The sequence below is a fragment of the Caloenas nicobarica genome, chromosome 5 (genome assembly GCF_036013445.1).
Source record: "Caloenas nicobarica isolate bCalNic1 chromosome 5, bCalNic1.hap1, whole genome shotgun sequence".
Taxonomy (NCBI): Eukaryota; Metazoa; Chordata; class Aves; order Columbiformes; family Columbidae; genus Caloenas; species Caloenas nicobarica.
In genome coordinates, this window is record NC_088249.1 from 53,383,034 (window position 1) to 53,390,325 (window position 7,292).

The window sequence follows — 7,292 nt, forward strand, 5'->3', positions numbered from 1 at the left end:
TCCCGCAAGCCACAGTTTTATCATGGATTGAAACAACTTGGCAGGAAATCGGCCCCTGAATTGTAACATGTGGCTTCTCTGTCTGATACTTCCAGTGGAAGATTTCCCGGTGGTGGTCAGGTTTAGTGCTGTTGAGGCTGCCACAGCCGACACTTCTGGTGGCAAAGGTTTCCATGAGCAGCAGGACAATCTGGAGCCCTCACACCTGCTGGCAGGGACCTGGTTCTGGCTGCCTGGGGCCAGCTGCAGTCTGTGTCTTGAGGAGAGCACCAAGCCTCCGAAGCCGCCCTTGCGGAGCCAAATCCAAATGGATAACAGGCTGGAAAAGGCACTGTTAGGTGCAGCGTTGCTCCGTGCCCAGGCAGCCCCCCCAGGGCTGCTCATGTGCGTGCTTGTGTCACAGAGCTGCGGCTGCGCCCGCGCCCGTCAGGTCAGCATCGCTCTCCCTTCCCGCTTGCGTGCCTGCGCCCGAGGAACACGCTGTTTCTGAATGTAGGCCAGTGCTTCATAAGCCTGTGTCATTCTTCGCTCGGGTACAGCAAACAGCTGTGGGGCGGAGGGGCCTGGTTTTGCGCTCGAATGGCGTGATGTGCTGAATTTCTTGAGGAGCGGTTCTGTGCAGTGGGAGGGGTTTTTTCCGTCTGGTCTCAAAGTGCAGTCAAACCCTTACTGACCCCCATGGAGACTGGACCGTGCCTTTAAGTCACTTCTGTTTCCATCCCAGGCAGCAGAGAAACTAGTTGCCTCTTTTGTGTCTCCTTCCAGGCTTTGCACATTGAGACATGGAGACAAAGATGTGGAGTCTGGGGCTGACGGTGCTTTGTCCCAGCTCTCATCCAGTTTGGGCACAACGGGGAGCTCTCAGGGAAGGGTCTTCTACAAAGCTGTGCAGGAAAGTGGCCTCGAGAACGAGGCAGCCTGCGCTTAATGGGGCTGGGGGTCAGGGACAGAGGTTGGGTTCTGCCAGCCATGCTGCCGGGGCACTGGCCTGGCCCCACAGTTCCCCCAGGGCTCGTAGCCCCTGGGCCGTGTTCCCATCCCAGTCCCACAAGAGGCAATGGCTTCTGCAGAAAGGCTGGAGGGGCAGAGAGACAGAGCAGCTATTTCCCTTTGTCTGCCGGTAGAGCAGAGTAAGAAGATGTTGCTACCTAGATGACTGTCACAGCACCTGCCCAAGCAGGGGCTGGGAATCTCCAGCACCAGTGAATTTGGAGCTCGTAAATGAATGAACTGCTTTTTGAGGGGATTGTTCGTTCATTTTGTACCCCCCACATGCTTCGGTGCAAAGGGTGCTTGGCAGCGAGTCAGCCTGTCAGTGGTGTGTCTGGGGAGTGAGGTTTGAACCTGCCGTCAATGGAGACCCTCCTCGTGAGAGAGATCAGCACCAGGGAAACTGCTGGCAATCTCTGCTGGCTTTCCTGCTGGGAAGTGCCTTGGGCTGGCTGTGACCTGGGATCATCCTCCTTTCTACAGCTGAATAGGGATTGTCTGTCTTCAGTGATATCACATCTAGAAATTGTGACTAAGTTTGAATGACATGAAATGCTTGGTGGTGGGGACCATGATGAACAGGAGGGTTTTTCCCTCTATCCACCCCCCCCCAAAAAAAAAGCCACCCCTGGGGAAAAGTGCCCCCCCCTGGGGCAAAATGGATCTTAAATCTCTGGGTAGAGATCCCCATTACTTTAGCTGAACATGGTCCCACTTAAAGACTGGATCACGGCTCTGACAGCTGGTTCTTGTTTTGGTTTATCATGCTAGCGTGTTGGTGTTTACTCAGTCTAAAGTACTGGTTATCACCTGAAAATGGTTATAACAAAATCTAGTAGTAACTCCTCTGTTCATCTTTGGACTATTTTATATGTTTGCTGTTGTTGAGATAAGTTGAGGAGCTGTGCCCAAGGGAGTGGCAAGCCATGAGGAAAGACTGTTCCATTTCTGCAGCACCCATGATCCCCGTCCAAGGCTGAGGTCCCTAAGGACCCCTCCACTGTCTGCTCTGAAACAGCACAAGCCAGTTTGGGAGTTAGCGATAGAATCTGGCACAGGGAAAGTGGCGTTTTAGTGGAGTTAGCCAGAGGGCTGGAGAGGAGAATATCTGAACTCTCCTAAGTTTTCAATGGCTCCCAATGTGCCTTTGATCCATGTAAATTTTAAATTATGTCAGGATGCCTAACTGAAGTGCATTTGGAGTCCAACTGAGCTTTCTTTCCTGTCCCTTTTTGAAGGGACTGCTCTCTTTCCCCATAACTGCCCCCTTGCTCTCCACATCTGTCTCATGGTGAACAGTGCCATACTCAGCCACTCAGCGTGTAAAATATAGAGATCCCCCTTTTCTTATTAACAGAAGACATGCTAATGAGACAAACAAGCCTTGAGAGTCTGAGTGAGCTCAGTTCTTATGGATGGTTTTTATCAGGTACTCTTTTAGTTTGGTAGTTGACCTTTGCTGCCACTCCTTAAACTACTACTGACATCCCTGACATCTTAATCCTATCATTTTCAACCAGTCAGCTGTCTCCTTGTGTTCCAGCTAAAATATGTGGTGTGTTTGGTGCCATGCTCATCTTAACAGCACCGACAAGCACGTTTCTGAAATTCTTGTTGTTTGGAATCATAGCAGGGTTGTGCACAAGCCAGGTTTTACAGAGTGATTTGTTCACCTGAAGGGTTAGGAAGGCAGAAAGCCTTTGAGGGTGGGATTTCCTCAGCTCAGCAGGGCAAAAGCAAGCATTCTGCTCGTGGTGACATAACATCTCCATACAGAGTATGTTGAGGGCACCCAGATGTCCATTCTGCGCTGCTGCTGCAAAGCATTTTTTTCATACCGACGTGCTTTGTGTGGCCTGTCCTTGCACAACAGGATGCTTGGTGCTTACCAGCTGTGATTATTTGCCGTCTGGTTCTGCAATCTTTGCCCCTGCTGAGTGCACACCCAGCAAAAGCAACCAGCCTGATGCCAGAGCCCCTCCTTGTCCCTCGCTGCTGCTGTTTCCCTCGATGATCAGCTCGTGGCTGGATGGGGAGGGCAGCACGGTGCCTACGCAGGCAGCAGGCAGGGAAACCGTGCCTGGGCTCGGGGGTTGTCAGTCAGGAAGCACATGGCTTTACAGCTCGTCACTTACCTCCTTAACATACCACCTGCAGAAGTAGGGCAAAGGTAGAAACAGGGGAGTGCCTACAGGGAAGTAGCTACTGCAGGGCCATTGCATCCGAGTTGTCTAATTCTGATCATGGGACAAGCCATCCGTCAAAGTTATTAACACTCTTTTATCTGGATCAGCCGGCGAGCTGTAGGTAGAGAGGGTGCAGGTGAGGTCAGGGAGAAAGTGAATGTGCTGCTGTGACTCATGTGACAGGCTGGAAGTGCCACCCGAGGCCAATGCTCTTTGTGCAATACCTGGAAAGAGGCAGCTCCTGCCCCACAAAGTCTGGTCATCTCTGGGCAATTCCCAAAGTGTTTGGATCTTGTCTTAACAGAAGCTTAAGCTTGAGTATGCTCAAATCCTTCCCTCTTGCCTCTGCAACTTGCAATTGGCGTCCTGTTGAGCTGATGCAGACTGGGAGTTGTAGGGTAGAGAAGGCAGGAGGTAAGTGTGGCCAAGAGCAGGACAACAGTTTCCCTTGTGGTTTGGGGGATGAAATGCACAGCTGTGGGTGCACGTGGATTGTGTTGGCAGCGGAGTCCCAGGGAAGTTATACAGAAGAGATCTGGGATTCTTGGGCTATGAGGTGCTTGAGTGTGGTGAAAACAGCACTGTGCCAAACTGATGACGGGCAGTCATGTGGGTGAGCCCAAAGGGCAGGAGCTGGCTCAAGGAGGGCAGAGCATAGAAGTGGGGGATGTCACCAACACTCGAGGATGGTTCTGCGGGGCATGGTAATTGTAATAAAGTGATGTTTTTGTCATGCTGCGCCCATGAATGAACTCGAATTGGAAGGGGATGGAGTGGGACTGTGCAGATGGTGACGCTCTAGAGAACAAAACTGTGTCCAGGCTTAGCTGGTGTTTAGAGAAGGGACTGGCTTTCAAAGCTTCAGATTTAATTTGTGGCTTGTGAGGGCGGTGGGCGAGATAATAACAAAGCAATCTCATTAAAGGGGATGTTAGCAGGCAGAGAAGACAGGGTCTGTGTAAGTCCGGGACATTATTTTCCCTGGAGATATGCTGATACATGAACTACTGGAGTAGGTTTGCCTTTACCACGATGAAGGGTGTGTGGACTTCTGTGGAAGGAGGAAGACCGAAGGGCTGTCAGGGTTTTGGAGGGGACAGGGATGTTCATTGTGTGGAAAATGCAGCAGCTGAGGGCACTGAGCTGGGGAAACGCCAGCAAAGAGCCCCAGCCTTGGCTGCATTCCTCAGGTTGTGCGTCATGTCACTGTGGTGGCACTCTGCCACCCAGCTGTGGAGCCTAAAGCTGCCTGGGGACAGAATAAAGGTGAGCGGCACTGTGTAGCCTGGCGGGAAGGAGGGGTGCAGGTGCTGCCTCCCTTGGTGAGGGAGCTGGGGCTGCCCACGGGGTGCACGCTGCCCACAGATCTGCTGCCATGGGGCCAGACACATGGAGGCGTTTGAGCTCTGGTCCATGTTCTCTGGTCCATGTTCTCTGGCCAAACTGCTGCTCCGGTCTGATCAACTGCTCTGGCTGCATCTTGTACCTTGGTGTCCTGTCTCTTCCACTGCAGACAGCACAAGAGTCCTGATACGTTATTTGATATGAATTCCCTTGATCAGCGTTGCAGACAAGGACTTGGATACCTTTTGGGGAGATGATGTATTCCTCAGGTAGCTGAGGGGAAATGCAGCGTCCTGAAAAAGGTCCAGCAGGTTGGGTTACGTAATTTAACGCTTCCCTAAGCTTTAAACTCTGCTGCAGGAGCACATCTGCCATTAGTTATCAGGGTTTATGGAGGATCAATGTTAGACCACCAGTGATGTCCGATCACTATTCAAACTGAAGTTGCTGCGTTCCTTTTGGATCAAGCTCCAGCTCTTGCTGCAAGGTAAGGGAGAGCTTGGAAACAGGTTCAGAACACGATGGCTCACACACTGAAACTGTGTTGCAATACAAAGGCTCCAAAGCCACTTAATACACTGCCTGCAGATAGCGGGAGTGCTTGGGTAGGTTCATAAGAAAGGGAAATGGGATGGATAATGAAAAACTGGATCTTAAGCTTTCTTGTCACCTCCCCTGCTTACACAAGTGACTTTCTTGATAAAAGTGGCTGTGCAATAGCAGTGCTGGCAAAGGATTTCTGGCTAATAACGATACCTCATGATGGAAGTTGCAAGGATGTAGTTACAGTGTAAGGGAAAATAGTTGTAGCTGTAAAAAAGCATCTTAAAGGGGTGGTGGGGAAATTCACCCAGCTGGGAAAGCACAGGGCCTGGTCTGTGCTCTGTCACACGGGATCTGAAGATCACAGTCCAGAGAGCTACGCTGTTGAGGGTGCAAGAAACTACTCGTAGGAAAGGTGGAAAGGTGTCACTTCCTGACACTGACTGGGGTAGAGATCTTGAGAGAGAAATAGCCCAGCCTTTTTCGTGGTGCATTGAAGTATTTTCATCTGCTGAAATTCACAGGCTATGAATAAGTTTAGCCAGACTTGTGTTAATACCTTCTTTAAGTCAGCCTTTCTGCATTGCTAGCAAAGCTTGGATCTGAACAGAGAACCTGTGCAGCTCTCTTGAACCAATAGCTGCTGGATCAATGCATGGAACCAGCAGAGTACTGATCTCTGGAGACCTAAACTGGCTTTTGTATGATCAGGAACAGTAGCACTAGTTAATGGTGTAGATTCCCTGCGTGGCAGAAAAAGTTCTCAACCCCCCAAAATGAAATAATTTGATAGTAACTGTATTGTAACCCTTTTGCTCCTGCTCTGTTCTACCAGCAAGAAGAGACAGCTGAGCTAGCGCTATACACAGCTCTCTCAATTCAGACCTGAATGGAGCCTGTTTGGGATTTAATTGAGCATCAGAAAACACAGCCTAAGCATTAGAGAAGACTTGACTTCAGAATTCAGTAGGGTTTATTCTACAAATCTTAGATCAATGCCAATGATACAAGTTTTATGAATTCTCATTAAAAATACAAGTCAGTATAAAGATTCCAATAGTAATATAATGCATGATGATTCAGTTTCAAAACTTAAGGAATGAATCTGGGTTTTGGACCATGCTACAGAAAAAGGGAACACAATGTAGAAGAAAGAATATTTAGTTTACCTCCCTTACTTGAGGAGGGGCCTGTGCCTTATTGCCACGATACCTGAAAAAGCAATATGAAGTGCATAGCAGCCTTGCCTGTACAGTCTCTAGGCAAAACTGTTGGATTTAGTATCATAGTCCTCTTCCCCCACAGTTCTGTTAATTAAGGTACATTTTGATAGCCTGATATCGCTATAATAACTTAAAGCTATTGCAACACCATCCCCCATAATGACTATAAACAACAGTCCTTGGAACTGTAAATGCTCTTGTGATGCACTGAAACCTCTCCATCATGCTAACCATTTTGCCCAGTCTTTCCAGGAACACCAAACACTGATTCAAATTGAGGGTGAATTAGTTCCATATTCAAAACTTTCCTATGATTTTTTTAAAATGAAGTCTCAGTGCAGTCTAATACTCAAATGTGTTGTTCATAGCTTCAGGCACAGTTAGAATATAAATCAGACGTATTTTCTTGAACCTAGCCCTCTGATATGATGAAAGGTGTTACAGCTTTCACTGAACAGTTGAAATTTGGCTGCAGAACTGCTGGATCAAATGCTTTGGAGTGGGGAAACTACCCTTTCTTTCTGGGAGCTGCCTGCACCTACAAGATTAGGCTTGATAAAGCCATAGCCTAAGCCTAAATTTTAGAGAAACAGCTTGTTTATCACAAGAGGTTAACTCTTGACAAGATGTGCACCTCATCCTGCCAACCATCTATTTATTCCTAGTAATATTTTCACCCTGTCAAAAATAATGGGCGTCTCTCTTGTTGAGCCCAGTCACTTCTTGTAGCAGAACCACATTAACATCACAGAGCAGGTATCATGCATCTCTCTGCAAAAGCAGACAGGGAAACTAGGCTTAACGATACGCATACATTTCCACACAGAATTTTGGTGCAGACAGTGACATGTAACTGAAACTCAGCTTTTACCAAAATATTAGCATAATACAAAAATTGCAAAACACTGGGTAAAAAGAAGCTGCTGACTTCCACGCATCAGTTAAAGATAAACCCCCTCTTGCATAAATGGAGCAGCAGCACAGAAAAAGCAGAGACTTGGCTATA